The sequence below is a fragment of the Macrobrachium nipponense genome, chromosome 21 (genome assembly GCF_015104395.2).
Source record: "Macrobrachium nipponense isolate FS-2020 chromosome 21, ASM1510439v2, whole genome shotgun sequence".
Classification (NCBI taxonomy): domain Eukaryota; kingdom Metazoa; phylum Arthropoda; class Malacostraca; order Decapoda; family Palaemonidae; genus Macrobrachium; species Macrobrachium nipponense.
Genome location: NC_087212.1, coordinates 68,512,287 through 68,530,801, shown reverse-complemented (window position 1 = coordinate 68,530,801; position 18,515 = coordinate 68,512,287). Strand labels below are relative to the sequence as shown.

At 35.8% G+C, this 18,515-nt stretch overlaps 1 long non-coding RNA gene across 1 annotated transcript in view; it reads left to right on the top strand.

Annotated features, from left to right (window-relative positions):
* LOC135197617 (uncharacterized) overlaps window positions 1-3,034 on the top strand; it is a 5,828-nt gene extending 2,794 nt beyond the window's left edge. The window contains exon 2 of the long non-coding RNA XR_010310638.1: window positions 2,021-3,034. This is a non-coding gene — a long non-coding RNA (uncharacterized LOC135197617). The remainder of the gene's footprint in view (window positions 1-2,020) is intronic.
* Window positions 3,035-18,515: the final 15,481 nt, after the last annotated feature.

Sequence of the window (18,515 nt, the reverse complement as noted above, 5' to 3'; positions counted from 1 at the left end):
CTGAAGTTAATTACACAACTAACCCAAGACACACCAAGCAGGGTGTTTAGAATTCGTCCGAGAAGCACTTACAGGTAAGGTAGTAGCATCAAAGTGAATTCTGGAATGGCTGAAGAGTGAACAAAAGTCAAGGATCATGAACACCCTATACGTCCTGGCAGGTGAGTCAGTCCCGTAGTGACCCAAACGAACCACTTCTTTACGTGGTCAGGTCAAGAATTTTCTCGACAAAGGTTCAATCACTTGCTGTAGTGACCGGGAAAATATTTACCTGAACTATCTAAACTTACTGACTAGATATAAAACTACTGTTCCTACCTCTTCTGGACTGCGCACAGAGAAAAATATCAAGGAGAATCGCGTTGAGAAGATAATGACACCTTTTCAAGTCGTTCGACAGATAATATGCTCTTTTAGGTCGTCCTCTTGAGTACATTTTGTTAAATACAAGATGGAAAACATTTGATGCCCCGAATTAAAGGGACACAATAACGGGATTCTTGATACCAGAACATTTAGAGTGCAGATAATCAAGATGGAGTTTTCCAAACAGGATCAGTTTTCTCAAATGTCTGTTCCAAAAGGTGGAGTAAGTGTTTGCTGCACCGCCACAGTCCAATTACTATCCTTCAAGTGCGCTTCAAGGTTGCTGAAGAGTTAATGAATTAATCTTAAATTCCTTATAATATTGTAACCTTAAGTTTTACAGGAGACTTCCTAGTCACAGTCAGGATGCTACCAAAAAAGGAAAAAAGAGATAACCGCAATTCCTTTTTAGATCAAACTCATTGCATCAGAGACCACTTTAACCACGGATATGAGTCTAGACTTCTTCAAACTGGTTTTAGCACTGCTCTTGGGTTGGTTTACCACGAACCTATGGCGGCCATGCACAGTCTTGTAAATGATCGGTAACGGAAATTTGCTGGTATCTTGAGTAAAACAGAATAGTTTGTTCAGAAAATAAAATGGTGCAGTATGTAGACGACACAACTCATCTATATTTACTCTCCTAAATACAAAGCGGCTGTTGCTGTTAGCATAGTCAGTGAAGTATGGCACTGAATGGCAGCAGAACTTTCACTGGTTTTCCAATCTGGCATACAAAACAAATTAATCAGTCGATAAATCCTGGTAGTATTACAGATGTCTATATATAATATTTCAAAAGAGATTAATAATACTTCAAAACACAATACGCCATTTCCTTCACTTTCCATATTTGTTATGTTATTGTTTGTGTGTAAATACTTATTTACGCGTTAACTTCTTTGTTGTCATTCTCTTCTCTCTGCTTTAAACCGGCCCCCCCCCCCTCTTTTTTTTAAAGTAAAATGCCATTTGGGTTTCTTCATTAACTAATGTCGTTGATTGGCAATAATAGTTAATTCACATAAACAGCCTTGAAGACTTGCCATCACAGTCCGTCTTATTTGCTTTGGGTACACACAAGTTTCTCGTTGTGAAATACTGGAATTTTTAAAAACTTTCAGTACCGTCCAAATAAGGCCATTAAGAGCAACAACAAAGTACAGTACAGCAATATGTACGAAGAGGATGAATTACCGTAGTATAGTAATTATAACTTGAAATTTGCAATTCACCAGTAAGTGTAAACATCAACTCTCTCTCTCTCTCTCCTCCTCTCTGTCGTCGCCCTCTCTCTCTCTCTCTCTCTCTCTCTCTCTCTCTCTCTCTCTCTCTCTCTCTCGCTGCGCTCCCGTTTCGCAACGTTGAAGAGACCTTCAATGTAGACTTTCATGTGGATGACGTGAGGAAGGCAAAACCTAAATGAAATGCCTTGAAATCTTGTGCCTTGGATCTGATATAAAACATTTAGTTACGTACTTTCACTTTTATAAAGACGTAGGTTTTTATTCCCTTCTACCGAATGCTTAGCTCACGCAACAATCATAACATAGAAAGGAATTTAGTGTTTCTATGGCATTTAAAAAATCACTGTAGAAAGTGCAGGAGAGCTAGTCGTTGATATGATAATAAATGTCTGATTCTTCCACAGGAATTTAGTGGCAGTGCGAGATGTTTGCGGAGCGCGTGATCCTTGCCATGTTGGCCGTTGCATTGAGCATAATGGCCACGGTCGACGCCCTGGTCCTCTGTCGACGCTTCCCCTCCTGCTGCTACCCCTACGACACTTGTCACGCTCTGTGTCCATCCTGTCGAGAGGCCAAGTACTTCTGGAACGGCATTCGCCTCTACCCCAAGTACCCAAATCGTCCGTGTTCCATAGGCGGCAATGTGATCAATCCAGATCCGTACGCTTACCCACGGTCACCCGTCTATCCTAATCCTCCAATATGTATATGATAGAATAACCACTCACATGTTCTACATGTGAGCTCTCCTTGTCATCAGGTCACTTGATTATGACGGGACTGAGCTCTTCGGGAACGTTGTCGTGAGCTGTGGTGCTCAGGCGCTCCAACTAACTAACTTCCAGGGGGTGCATGACCTGCCATAAAGAAGCAACATGAACTTGGTATCAGACTCTTTTTTTCTTCTATACAGCCTCCAGAGGAATTTCTAATTGGAAGTCATGTCACCACAACTAGGAAACGCTCAATGGCCTCCCGACCCAGCCTCTCCTAGCTTTTCTTGGGCCAAGCTTGGGTGAGCAACAGGGGAAGTGTGCGGCTCTTCCACAAGGGATCCAAGGTCGTATTATGTTAATAATACTTACAAAAATGGAACAAAAAAATTGAATTATTTCTAACGGAAGTATTATTAGCAATTAATCTCCGAAAATGAAATCATCTCTGTCGGAAGGAATCAAGACAGTATTTTCCAGTCGGTCTGTTTAAAAATACGGCCGGTATTCCCTAAGTGATTGATGAACTCTGGTGACCAGTAATAGAGTGTTTATCACTATTTGGAGAACCTCTGTGAGGTTGCCTGTAGTGATTCCAGATTGTGTGCAGTGTACAAGTATTTATTATCAACCAGGAAGGTCTGGTTTTTTCTTTTTTTTTCTTTACGCAAATAAAGACATTTTGTAAAAAGTATTAACTGCGTATATCCCATTTGTCCTTTACCTTTTAATTCTTCTAAAGTGCAATGTTTCAGCATCAGTGAGCAAACTGCTGATTTACTATTCAAATACTCGTGGCTTATTATATCCAGGCGATGGATGAACAGACTATGTTAAGAAGGGATCTATGTCAGAACGGGCTCTTGGTTCTTGAGCAGAAATTTTGTCTTCAGAACACCTGATTATAAGGTCTCTGGACGCGGGAGCATTGAATCTTCGTTTGATCAAGAGGTTGCAAGAATGATTAGCTACTAATCGATTAGAAGGTGGCTGTGAATAGAAAAGTCATATCTTTGAATTAATATACTCGCAGAGCTGGAACACATCCTAACGGGGGCCACCTCCCATTTTTTTTTACCATTAATTCCTTTACCATTTAATTTTCCTAGGTCAAACGTTTTCTATATTTAAGTCAAACGTCTTTCGTATTTTAAATTAATGGCATCACTCACACTTGCAAAGTTACCTCCATTTATAATTTGACCATCCCAGAGTATCTTCAATTCAAAGGTGTTACTTTTTAATCTTTATTCGTCTCTAACTAGATCTTAATTGTCTTCAGTCCAAAAGTCTCCGAGGTCTTATTTCAAACTTTATATTGATATTATCATTTTTTACCTCGTCAACAGAGTGAACAAAAACGTAAACTAACGAAATATCCAACCAGGTTTTGTTAGAATTGTCGTTTTATTTTACGTAATACAAATAATTCGGGTCATTCAAAGTCAACTCAATGAATCTTCAGTTCCCCAATCACTTTTCTATACATGTTTCACACCCTCAAGTTCCGCCTCAGTAGTGTCGAAGTTACCCGCAGCCGAAGTCAGGAGAGGAAAACAAAAAAATAATAATAATAACAATAATGATGAACCTCTGCACAAAGTGTGACGCTCTAGATTTCCATTTCATGTTTCGAATACCTTATCTGCCTTTTCAGCAATATATGATGTTCGCTGTTGCAACGCAATTAGTCAATCTACTTGTCACCCACCCTTTCGTTCGGCAACATTTTGTGAGGGTCATTCACATGCAATTATGTCTATTGTAGACTGTAATTATTCGTGCAATAATGAGTGTTATGACAAACTAAGTGCACATTCTCTTGTCGCGGTATTTTACTTTTATTTTGTTTATTTTACTTTTTTCTTGTTCTATGTCATTCCACGTGGGTTTTACAGTCTTTACTTTCATGGAAACTTAATGATGCTCGAATTACTTTTTAAAGACTTTCATTTGATCAGGATTCTGCCTACAGCAAAAGCGTGGAGCTGATGTAAATGAACCTTAGTTCAAGTATTAAAGGCAGGTTCTTTTTAATAACTTATATGAGATTAGTACAGCGTGACTGAATAGAACTGATTTGAAATCTGATTAAAATTATTTTAATAGGTATAAACACAAACAAAGTTGAGGATTATGAGCAAAATTTAATGAGGGAAGATAGGAAAGACGATAGAATCGGAAGCATAAGAGGAAGAGAAGGAAACTTAGGAGACTAGCAGGATAAAGATGGGAAGTACGTAGAAGAGGATGGCCCCCTCCCCAACCACCCTTCAAATAAAACTGCTATAAATATATAGAACCAGGAAAGTGGCATGGTCAATAAGTAAAATAAGGAGACGATGAAGAGCAATAAGATAGAGAAGAGAAAACTGAAACGGACACGAAGGGACACAAGCGAAAATGAAACGTGAAAAATTCAAAGAGACAATGGAGTACAGATACAAAGATATACATATATATATAATATATATATATATATATATATATATATATATATATATATATATATATATATATATATATATATATATATATATATATGAATGAATAACTTGATCACGAAGTATATAAAACGTGATGCTATGTATAAATAAAGGTTTTTTGCCACGAAGGAAAAAATGAAAAAGCGAGATAGTCAAGTACTTTCGGTCCTGTTCGGACCCTTTACTGAGGCAAACGATTTTACAGAGAACAACATAGTCAAAAGAAAGCTTAATATACAAACTGACACTACAAGATTAGCAAGCAATAAGGGCGATTTTTCACTCTACAGAAAGGAGGAGCCGCCTGAGGGTAGCCACACCTTGAAGGATACACGCAGTAAACAAGTGATTCTCCCAGAACACAGTACATTTTGAAAAACACGGGAGCATATACAATTTAATATCATGAAAATACACAAATTTCCCCCCCACAAAAAAAAAATTATTATATTAATGAAAAGACGAAAGAAAATATAAATATATATATATATATCTCGAGCAAGAGAAAGAGGGAGAGAAAATATCGAACCAGAGAGAGAGAGAGAGAGAGAGAGAGAGAGAGAGAGAGAGAGAGAGAGAGAGAGAGAGAGAGAAATGATAACTATATACATGTGGGACTAATTTATTAGTTGTTCATTTATTTTAAGGTCCTTCATAAACATCTTACAATATATGGGTCCAAATGGTACATTCCCAGACTAAGATTTAGGTTGTTTTTACTAGTGATTTGTATAATTGCCGATTCCAGTAAATTTCTTGAAACATAATCATTAGATCTAGCAATTACCGAGGTATCACCCCAATTAATACAAAGAGATTTTTCACTCAGATGGATAAACAGTGCATTTGAAGTCTGGGCTGTTCTAACTGAATACATATGCTGCTTAATCCGAACACATAAATTTTTACTTGACTGACCAACGTAAAACGATGGGCAATCCTTACAAGGAATTTTGTAAACGATGTTGTTATTTGTTACGGGACTATTCTTAATTAGCATATCTTTAATGGTATTGTTATAAGAGAACACTACATTAACATTAAACGATTTAAATATTGATTTTATGGTTTCAAATCCACGGAAATAAGGTAAGCTAAGTACATTTTTAGGCATTTCTTTTTCATTAATAGCAAAAACCCTATAAAACTTTTGTGAAGCTTTTGATAACATAAATCAATTAAATGAGGTGGGTAGCAGAGATCGTTTCCTATCTTTTTATGTATTCTATTTCTTGGTCCAGATATTGTGGACTCGTGATACGCAAAGCGCGTAGGAACATAGAAGAAAAAATTGAAATTTTAATACTAAGATGGTGGCCAGAATAAAAATGTACATATGTTAAATTATTTGTGGGTTTTCTATAAATACTGAATTTGCATTGGAAAGATTCTCTATGAATTAATACATCTAGGAAAGGGATGACATTGTTATTTTCAATTTCAACAGTGAATTTTATGGATGGCACTAAATTGTTCAATTTAGACAGTAAATCATTTACATCGAATATATATATATATATATATATATATATATATATATATATATATATATATATATATATATATATATATATATATATATATATATATATATATATATATATATATATATATATATATATATATATATATATATATATATATATATATATATATATATATATATATATATATATATATATATATATATATATATATATATATATATATAATCATATATATATATATATATATATATATATATATATATATATATGTATATATAGCAAAGTTAAACACTGTATCCGTGTTCTGATATGTTGTAGGAAGCCCACTAAAATTTGGAAAAAATTGAGTTTTATTTAAGCTTTCGGAGAGTACATTCTCTCCCTCTTTCAGAAAGAGAAATAAAAGTTACAAAACTGAAAAGAGCGGTCAAGGTAAAAGAAATAACATACAAGCATATGGTTGTATCAGAATAACTGCCCTACGTTGGTTTGCCAATCTTGTTTAACAACTTAGTTACACTAACTGCATGCTTTGTCATAATTGCAGAAAAGGTCCAGTTTAAAATTACTCTTATAAATATTCATAGCGTCAACATTTTGGATTAAAATAGATTCTAAAAGTTTTCTTTTTTCAGTGTTATTAACAACCTTTATGTTTTTCGTTTTGTCCAGGTTAACCATATGATTTTTACTTTGTCTATGTTGAAAGAGGGCGTTGTTTTCATCACCTTTCCTTAGTGAGTCACGATGTTGTCTTTTTCATCTGTCAAAATCAATTGTTTCACCTATATATGTTTTATTACACTCTTGGCGGGGAATTTCGTAAATGCATCCTTGTGTTTTGTCTACATTTTTAACATTATTTGTTAGGTACTTTTTAACAGTGTTTGTATTCTTATATACTGGGACAATGTTGCAAAATTTCAAATATTCGTTTAAAAGTCCAGGGTTTGCTTTGGTTTGTGGTAAGACTACAACACTAGAACAATATCGAAAAAAAATGTGAAAGTTGGGGAGAAGTATATTGATGATGATGATGATAATAATAATAATTGAAATAGTAAAATTTCCGTTCCATTTAATGCATCCAGTTATAAAATGTACTGAAGGAAAATAAGGCATTGAGGAGAGCCAAACATAACAGACGATGACGAGGAAGTAGGAAGGGCGAAAGGAGAAAGCTAAGAAGAAGGGTGATGAAACGCAACGAGGAAGGGAAGAGAAGCATCAAGACCTAAATAGCCAAAAGGGGAAGAGAAAGAAGGGCGAGAATAAGCACGGGCAATGAGGAGATTAATGTCAAGAGCTTTATACAATATGTAAGGGTAAAGCCCAAGAGCGAAGAAGGAGAGAGAGAGAGAGAGAGAGAGAGAGAGAGAGAGAGAGAGAGAGAGAGAGAGAGAGGAGAGGGGTGGGGATTCAGGGGGGGGGGTTCAAAACGGTAAAAGAAGAGGAGGAAGGGAAACCTCCACAGCAAGAACAGAAAAACACGAGAAAAAAGGATAGACTATGGAATAAAGGGACACAAAAGTACCACAGAAATGTGCAGAATGACAAGAGTTAGAAAGTGGAGAATAGGGATAAAGGGAAAGTAAGAAGACAAACTATTCATTTTCGTCCTTATCTCAAAAGCCTAACAAACATACACACACACAAAAGCGAAAGATAACACGAAAGACAAATAACGTGGCAATCTACCAAGAACTTCTGGTCATAAAAAAAGAAAGAAAGAAAAAAAAAGCTCTCGCGTGCAATGTCTGCTCAAAAGCGAACACTTTCTCTGAAGCCATAATCATCTCGAGAGCCCTACTCGATGTGATGTTCATTGAGGAGGCCTTGGTCAGCCAGTCCTCCTTTACTTCCACGTCAGTTTGCCTCTATTGATGCTGTGTTGATTTGTAAATGGAAGAGGATCTAAAAAAATATTTCATGGCTGATTTAGTATCCTCAGTTGGATCATTCTGCGGCTGTAGTCTAACTTTTAGCATCTAATACCTAGATGACTCATTACTGCTATAATAATAATCGTGAAGATGAAGTTGCAATAATTATTTTTTGGTCTCAAATAATTTCAACATTATGATCTGACTAGAAATATTTGGTTAAAGTATTATATTAAGAAAAGCGACCCAGCTTCGTCCAAGTATTCTCTTTTCGTAACAAAAACTGTCCTCTCGTAATCACAACAACAAAAAACAACTCTAACAGTTAATATATTCACTGGAGAGTCAGGAAGTGTAACCGGCCATAGGATAAACGGCATGTTTTTAGCCAGACAATGAACGCAGTCTTTGTGTGTGTGTATGTGTGTGTGTGTCTAGGTAAGTGAAGAGTGGCTTAGGAGGTAGTTATAAAGTGAAAGATGAAGGGGGAGGGGACGTGACGGGGCTGGGTGCTGCGCGATACAGACATCGGACCCTAGGTTGGGGGGTGGGACGTCCCACTCAGGGCAAAGAGTCACCGGGGTTGGAAGGGATGTACAGGTAGGAACCTCTACTCTCACCTGGATTACCCAAGGACGCCTTCTGATCTAAGGAAAAAGTAGGAAGTGAATCGGCCCAGCTCAGGGTACGGATACCCTAAAGTCAAACGGCTCTTTCCGAATCGACTTTTCTAGGTTGTTCGTATCGTCAATAACTAAGTTGCAGTTCTATAAACGGAAAGTCCATGCATCAAAAAGCAATACGAAAAGATGTCCTCCTAAAGACGCTCATCATTTGCTCAGACGATTGTTTCACACGTAAAACCAGATTTCATAACACTGACTTGAAAGGACAGATGATATGATGTGGAATGGGTATTTTTTTTCCGAAGTTACTTCTGCAACGATGAAATTCCATGATTGTTACAAGAATTGTGACCATTGCAGTGACCTGAATACATGATACACTCGTAAAAGTTATTTTCAATATTGTACCAAGGCCATCAGAAAATATTCATACATTCACAGTAGGAAATTGAACGGCCAACTTCCTCTTGACAGAAAAAAACTTCTGTTGAAGATAAAACAAAGAAAAAAAGTAGAGAAGAATTTGAAAACCAGATAAAAATCGTGAAGGACTGATGTGCACCCTCTCAATTTTCATGTACAATTAAAGCAACAAATGCAGGACACGGGGGTCCTGCAGACGTAGCAACAAAACCATCAGGAACTGAACGGTCCTTCCAGTAAACAGGAACGAGACAGCAGACCAACGGTACCTAGCAGTGAAATCTAAAAGGACTACTGCATTATCTTCTTTTTTTTTCCCCAGATGTCTCGTTTATCCGTGGAGCTGCAAAGAGAGTTGGGATGGCCTCACCTTGGCCACGCGTCTAAATATAATTGTTCCAAAAATAGGACAGTTTCTAAGCCAGTCAAGTTGAAAAAACTGGACTTCTCTATACACCGGCTACAAGATTAGTCAGAATATTCAATATACTGGTCGTACTTAAACACTAATGGGTGACTGATCATAGGATGCATCTTTTCACAGCGGAATGACAAACGCACCGTGTGTGTGTGTGTATTTATAATTATATATACTCATAAACACACACAAACACAAACACACACACACACACACACACACACACACACACACACACACACACACACATATATATATATATATATATATATATATATATATATTATATATGTAAGTGTTTACATAATAAAAATATGGAATGTTTAGTCCATATATATAAAAGTCTAAAACTAAAGAGGTCAACCAGATTGCTTGCAGGAATGTGATCAGACTAGAGACGCTAAAGATGGACGTATACAATAAAAGTAGGCTAAAGATAAAACATGCCGTCACCTGTAGTCATTCAATTGTTTATAAACATTAGTCCAAGCTCCCTGCTTGAGACAACTACCCCACCCCGACCTATTATTCAAACGGCCTACGTGATCTGTAGCGTGTCTCATTCGATTGTGTGTTCGTATGAAACTATGTCATCTGATAGTATGTTCATATGTTCGAACTACTGTCTGTTCCTTCATAACTTGTAACAGAGATGGTAGACGGGCAGAACAGAGTTAGCTATCGTCATTAGAAGACCTGTACCTCTTTACCTAAGCTTTATCATGTAGAGGAATAGGATTAGCCATCATCATTGGCAGAAGCGATCAAGCTATCGTCATAGAAGACTTGTACGATCATACCTGATCTTCATCATGTAAAACTTCAGAAGAATATACTATTTTTATACCTTGTGTTTTCTACAAGAAACCTCACCGAACCATGAGTTCAACACATCGTCGTAAAGATAATACCGACTTCGTAAGTGATCTACAAAACCCCAGACACTCCATTGAAGATGGAAGTGCATACCAACCGACTTAGCGTATAGATTATCGCTAGTCTAACATTACCTCATAGGGCGCCTTATCATACAAGGCACCAGCCCTAATATTGGTGGCCAGCGGACCAGAAGAACTCTACAACGTCCTACGAAGAAAAAACAGAATAATAAATCATGAAGTCAACGACGACGAAAGCAGCAGATTCTTCAAGCAACCTAGTATCATCATTAGTGAGCGACTTCAGAAAACAACAAGATTCGTCAAGCAACTTAGTATCATCGTTAGTGAATAACTTCAAGAAACAAAACCGACGTGTGTCCTTTTCCTACGGCAACGGAAGCTTCGTCTCTCATTAGAATCATTCAAGCAAAACATCGTTAGTGAGCGTTTTCCGGCACTGCAAGAAACAAACCGAACGCGTCTGCAGCATCGGATTTTTCAAGGGCTCGAATCATCGAAACAACGCGCACGGGGGAAACTGAAGCCAAACCAGGTCGTCCGCTAAATAGAGGAGGACCAAGGCCGTGTGTCGTTATCGGAACACCGTGACTTCCCACAAAAGCAAGCTAAGTACAATTTTTATTCATTTGGAGTAACTTTGAGTGTTTCCTTTGCAGTCGAATTTCGTTATTCCTGTGGCTGAAGTTACGAGACATTCTTAATCTTACTTTTTTACAGAAATTATCTATATCATTGAGATTTCGCTACTGCGAGTTTTTATCTTTGAGTGTCTGTTTCCAGAAGTTCTACTGAAATAAATCCTATCATAATCTATATACTCATGTTAACTTTAGCATTTTGGGTGATTATTAATCCCTTACGTAAAAACAAATCATATTAAACAGTGAATATGCGTTTACGCAGTGGACGTCTGTATTTATACAGATGCATGGATAGGTCGTTAAGCACCGTAGTGATTAGAAAACACACAAAAACAAGTGGAACACCCGTACAAATCTATATAAATTAGAGGTAAACACTATTTCGGGTCATGACAATAAATGCTCCTTTGCAAAGTCCCGATCGCAGTTTTAGCCTTGAGTTTTTGAGTTATATAAAATATCGAACCTCAATGACTCAACTTAACTTTAAAATACGGCTGGATTGCAAGGAATAACATGTCTGTAAAAAAACTTTCATCAGGCTAAATGCGCTGACAGGATCCCTCACTATTTCAAATTTTAGCAAAGAATGAAGTACAAACAGTTAATATTGAATACAGTAGAGATAACTTGTCTTATTAGTAATCGCCTCAGTTCCAATAGTTCGTTCATTCATTGCTTTATACGTACGCGCAAACATAATGCTAAAAACACACAATACGTTGCCGATGGTAATAAAGAGAGGATCCTAATTATTACAAAAAGAAATAGAAACAGTAGCCTTTCAGAATCAAACAAGCAACTCGGTTACTGTGTCACCTAGTCAAGCGGTCAAGGTTAGTCAAAACTGCCGAAGTGTTCAAAACATAGCAAATTCCACACAATAAGCGACTCTAGCAGAGTGGGGAAAAGCGATGGTTGGTCATACCAATATCTTTTTAAATTAAAAAGGATTTTTCCCTATGAAACACACGACCGTATAAGTAATCAGAGCAGGTTTTCGTTTTAATTTTAATACATTAAGTTATAATAAATACTGGTGGATTAAGCCCAACTGTACGCGCCGTAAAAATTAGAATATCTTGTTTTATTTCTTTAGTACACGCAAATATCTTGTATTTACGGACTCACCGTCTGTTGTTCGAACTTCCCTAATGAGAAGTCCGGATAAGCGAGCGCTTACAGATACCTCTATAGTTATAAAAAACATTGATCTGTATGTAGTGTAATTGTAAGATCCATCTAGGGGGTATACAAAATATTATACTTACATCCTGAAAAATAAGGCGTGTTTTATCAAAGGAAAATCCTATAAACCTTCAAACATAGTAAAATCCGTTTGAACAAAAATGAGACAGTTAATCAAATAATAACTTATATAAAGGAACTATACATTTGTCTCATAAATCGTAACATTGTTCAAATGACCCAACAGAATTCTCCCAACACCGCAGTCGTACTTTGCACGCAAAATCTCGAGAAGCATGCACCCTCGAATGTCTTAGTGCGTGTACTAAAAAGACTTTGCTGTGGGAAATGAAATTTTAATCCTTCCCGACACTCTGAAATATAACGATTTCCGCGAACAAAGCCCTAAAAGTGTACATATCGTGGATACGGAAGTTATAAGATCGCATTTTTTTATTGTTGCTAATTTTTAATCCCGCCCAACCAGTCGTAGATGAATCTCTCTGATAATCTATCTAAAGTAATATCCGTAAAGTCATTCAAGCAGAGGTTGATTCAGCAGAAAAAATTTTTTTTATCTTTTACCTGAATACCAGGAAGTTTCTCACTAGCGAGTGATCTCTGGGAGAAAAAACGGATGTAATTTAACACAAAAATACGGTCTAAGGACAAACATAAAGCTATATACGTACCTTCGTATAGACTCTCACTGCAATTTCAAAATAGAGATAAATGACGAAGTTGAAAAATGTTAGTAATAGGAGCCATTAGTGGAAATCAAATAAGCCCATATAATTTTCCCTCAAACGTCATGCCATAAAAGATCGGACTTGGCGTATCTGCGCAGATTACTGTCACTTAAACAAGGAAACGACTCCCGATAGTTTCCAGTGCCATGTACCGACGACATCTTATCTCTGTTAGGTTAGAATAATTTTTTTTCACCAACTTGGACTTACTTAAAGGCTTTTACCTGATACCATTACCTAAGTGATTGTACCTCATATACCGTTTTCAGCACACTCAGGGGACATTATCAATTTTTACGTATGCCTCCGGCTTACGTTGCACCCCAATTATAATATAGTGTTTGGAGACTTTTAGGGATAACCTACATGCCTATATGGATGATCTTGTAATCTCTAATACCTTAGAAGTACATTCACATAAAGTAGAGCTAGTGCTACAGAGACAAAGACAAATATCTCAGAGTAAATATCTAAATGTGAGTTTTTTTCAAAACCGAACATGTTTATCTAGGTTTTATGTGTCTTGTCAAGGTCTTTAAAGTAATCTATGGTAAGGTGTCGGCTATTCATAACTTTCCGGTACCTATTAACGTAAAAGGGGGATACAGCACTTTGCGCTGTAGTGGGTATTACAATCGTATGCAAATATGTAACTCTTCAATCATGACAGCTCCTTTAACAGATCTTACGAAGAAGAGCGTAGATTGATTATGGTCTAAAAAGCATCAACAGGCGTTCGATATCTTAAAAGCGGAATAATGCAGCTTACCTAACTTAAAAAATCCCTGATTTAAATAAGGAATTTTTTTTTTTTATTGCAACAGACGCCTCAGACCAAGGGGTAAGAGGGTATTACTTCAGTAATATGATAAACAGTTCTTCCCTATAGCTTTTTATTCACGTAAACTAAAGCCCTCTGAAAGTAAATATGCAGTAATAGGCAAGGAAGGGCTAGGTATCTTTAACTCACTAGTACATCTTAAGTTCATAATCTATGGCTATCCTGATAAAGTCCTTACTGAACATGAGTCCTTTACCGAGTTTTTCAAAGGCTTTAATCACAGTCCAAAAGGAACTCGGGTTGACAAATGATCATTCAGGTCTTTGGAGCCAAGATAAGATATCTACCTGGGAAAGCAAATATCATAGCTGACGCATTATCCCGCAATCCCGCACCATACCGCAAAGAAACCATTAATTAGACTAAAAAAATATTAGAAACATCCGTACTATTGTGAAAACCGTATCTAAACAAGAAAATTCCTTAACCCAAGAGATCGCGAGCATTGAATATCTGGGTTGGAGCGCAGAACTGTTACAAACTGAACAAAGCAAGAGTCAACAGACATAACCCAAACAATAAACACTTCGAAACGGAAACAGAGTCAGCAGCAATAAACACCAAACAATAAACACTTCGAAACGGAAACAGGGTCAGTGGCTAAGCAAAAACAATAAACACTTTTGAGCAGAAACCCTAAAGCAAAAGTACATTTAAAGTATGTGTATCAGAATAATGTAATCAAATGTAGGTCTGTGACGAGGAAAACCCGAAGAACACAGCAGATGACTAACGACCAGGTAGTAATAATAATCTCTTTCATACCAATCGTCATAAACTGGTTGCATTCCGTCATCCAGGGTTCTCTACTATGTCACAGAAAGCCAAATCACTATTTTACTGGCCTACAATGCTTACAGATATAAAAAGCACATAACTAATTGTAACACGTGTCATGAAAACAAGGGATACACTAAGACACCTGTCAGTTTAAGGGCCTATCCTGTGCCAAATCAATCCTTGAAAGAATATACGTAGAATTATTAACAGAATTACGAGTCTGCACAGGAATAAACACTTCTTAGTGTTAATAGTTCCTTGACACGTTGTGTGAATTCCTTTCCATTAAGAAAACCAATAATATATTTGATCACCCAGAGTCAATCGGTTTGGTAGAATAAGAGATAAATAAAAAAAAAAGTGTCAATGTCTTACGAGTTTTACAACTCGTGATATTGGATCCAAACTGGATTATAGCGGTTCTCGCGGTTTTAAATACCTTTATCAGTTATATCTTGTATCTATAGAATTATGCCGCAAGTAGCCTTAACGGTAACGCCGCTAGAACACTTTTCCACATATTCAAGCCAAACCATTAATTTATCAAATAAATATATAAAAAAATATAATAAATAAATAAATAAAAAAATAATAAAATAAATATGGATACAAGTGGAGTCAATATAATACACTCCGATAAGAAGTCGGAAGGGTTACAAATTATAATAAAAGGAATCACGATAAAATCAATAAGCAAAACGTAACCATAGGTAATTAAATATAAATAAAATATATGCGTAAAGATTTGAACTCTAACTTAACGCTTTAGTAATGACAAATAAGCTGAAAGTTCAAACACATATCCAAAATCCCAAAAACCTACTGACATATTGTCTGTCCCGGTGATTTATATTCGTTAGTCAATGAAAAAAAAAAAAAATAAATATATAAATAAATAAATAAACTAATAATAATAAAATAAATAAATAAAATAAAAAGAGATTTTAAAGTCAGGAAGTCTAGAAGTGAAAATGTTATCTATGGAATAATCCTATATGAATTATACAGGGCAATAATATATATATAATTTGTATGGAAACCTTTTTCATATAGTTTGAATAAGGAATATTTATTTTACATAATGCCAACATGAAACTAATATATTGTTCAATTTTGGTACTGTTGTTTTTTTTTTTTTTTCAGACATTCTTCTCATGCGGGTGGAGAATTAAAACACTAAAATATCATTTGAAAATACTAAAGTCGTATCTCTTACAGCAAGTAACGTAACTCTTAGCTGGCTGAGAGCAATCTCCTGCCAAGTGACGACGCCATCATTGCCGTATCAGCATTTGTTCCTTTTAACCTCAATAATCTGCTTACACAGGCTTCATCTGTGTGTCCGTCTCTGCTTGCAAAAGCAGATTGACTGGAGAAAGGAATGCTTAGTTCATGAACTTCACATGTGGTTCATAGGTCACATGACGGGCCACATAACATATTCTTATCCGTGTGTGTAATGCAATTAGTTAAGGACTTGTAATCATTTTAAAATTAATGAACAATATAAGCAAATAGAATTTCTATAACAACAAAATGAATTAATTTTTTTTCTGAACCTCATAGACATTTGGAAGTATCACGATATGAATATGAAATATTTACTTGCAACATTAGCCTATTACAATTCAAGTAAAACATTCATGGGAAAATGTCACATTTTTCTTGGAAAACAAAAAAACCCAAAGTTTATTTAGAAATTAGTTACATAGTGGGTTTTTTTCGTTGCATCTCCTACCTATTAATAAAGTTTTAAAAAAAAAAAAAAAAAATTAACCTCAGAGGATGCGCACGAGAAAATTGAATATGAAACTTTTGTTAGGGCACATAGAATCATGATTAATATTCTCTTTGACTCTTATGCTGCCTGGCAATCTTACAAATAGCTCCATTTTCCACTTCTTTGTCTAGTAACTTACTACCAGTAATATCGAATTTTCTTTGAGATTCGTATTGATATCTATTTATTTTTTATAATATGGATATTTTTACAAGTCATCATAGACCATGGATAGGTTCACTCATTGTTAATGCCATGGATAAAAAGTTTGTACAGCGGTACTCTTTTTGAATTCCAAAACCATCAGCGAATTCATGTGGGTTAAGTGACTGGTCTAAAATGGCTCTCTCCCCTCCCCTGTATTATTTGGATGTCGTCTGAATTTACTTTGCCCTTTGTGACAATATAATTTTCACTTGCAGGCTGATTAATGGAACCTGGTTACAGTATCCTGCAGTACGAGAGTTTCACATCGCAACTTCAAAAAATCGTTCGTCGCAGCGGACGAACTACAGTCAAGTAACAACCGCCTACAATGTGAAAGGAATTTCATGGACTTCTTCGACCGACACCGTATCTCGTCGTTAATCTCGTTTTAATGCGGAATGCTCCGGCTACTGTCGGAATCGACTAAAAAAAGGGACATACTTCCGACAATTACGACCCGAAGGATATTCAACTCTACTTTGCTGGCGAAGGACTCGTGCTGGGATGATCTATTCATCGCGAACGTAATCGTGTAGCTTAGGATGCAGAGAATAAGTATGAGCGCAAAATAGAACGTTGGACCCGCCCAGGCAAATTTTCCCCTTGTTTTAACCATTGAAAAAGGCCGTTTCAATTGGCTAAAGGTGGTTGTCTGGAACTGTGGGTAATGGACGAAAAGTTGTTCGAAAAGCTAGTTAAAGTGAAGTAGTATAACTCGGTCATGTATCCTATATATATAAAGTATCATGTATCCTATATATAATTGATCATAAATAACAGAATCGAAATATATTTTTTTGCGTGTACGCAATAGGAATCTCTTATATAAATGATCATAAATAACAGAATCTAAATATATCTTTGCGTGTACGCAATAGGAATCTATTTAAAGTGCACATATATTTCATAAATAATTATGAATCCATATACATATGTATAAACAAATCAGGTAGCCTATAATCAATCTGTTACCTTATATCTTACCATTATCTGCAGTTATTTATGAGTTAATATATGAATTAATGAATCAGATATATAACATTTAGCATCAAAATCAACGAATCAATCAGCATAAACATTAATAACTTTATCAATTCATATATGAAATTTTTTATCAGTTAAAATATGATTTTTATCATGTTAATCTTCATTCTATGCAATTATCAGAGTACATTAGTATTTTCTGTAGCATAAGTATCTTAAAGAGATGAAGTGAAAAAACTGTATCTTATATATCATGTGATCACTATTATTTACCAATATCATTGTTTTATATTTTATTACTTGAATCAATTCATGTAACACCATGAATTTTTATTTACTATATATATATATTCACATAGTGTCTGTATCACACTCCTATAAGTCAAATGCAAGTCAAGTTTGAGTAATATTCAGTAGTTGGTTTTGGTAGCTGACCGAGCTAATGTAAGTGTTTACATAATAAAAATATGGAATGTTAGTCCATATATATAAAAGTCTAAAACTAAAGAGGTCAACCAGATTGCTTGCAGGAATGTGATCAGACTAGAGACGCTAAAGATGACGTATACAATAAAAGTAGGCTAAGATAACATGCCGGTCACCTGTAGTCATTCAATTGTTTATAAACATTAGTCCAAGCTCCCTGCTTGAGACAACTACCCCGACCTATTATTCAAACGGCCTACGTGATCTGTAGCGTGTCTCATTCGATTGTGTGTTCGTATGAAACTATGTCATCTGATAGTATGTTCATATGTTCGAACTACTGTCTGTTCCTTCATAACTTGTAA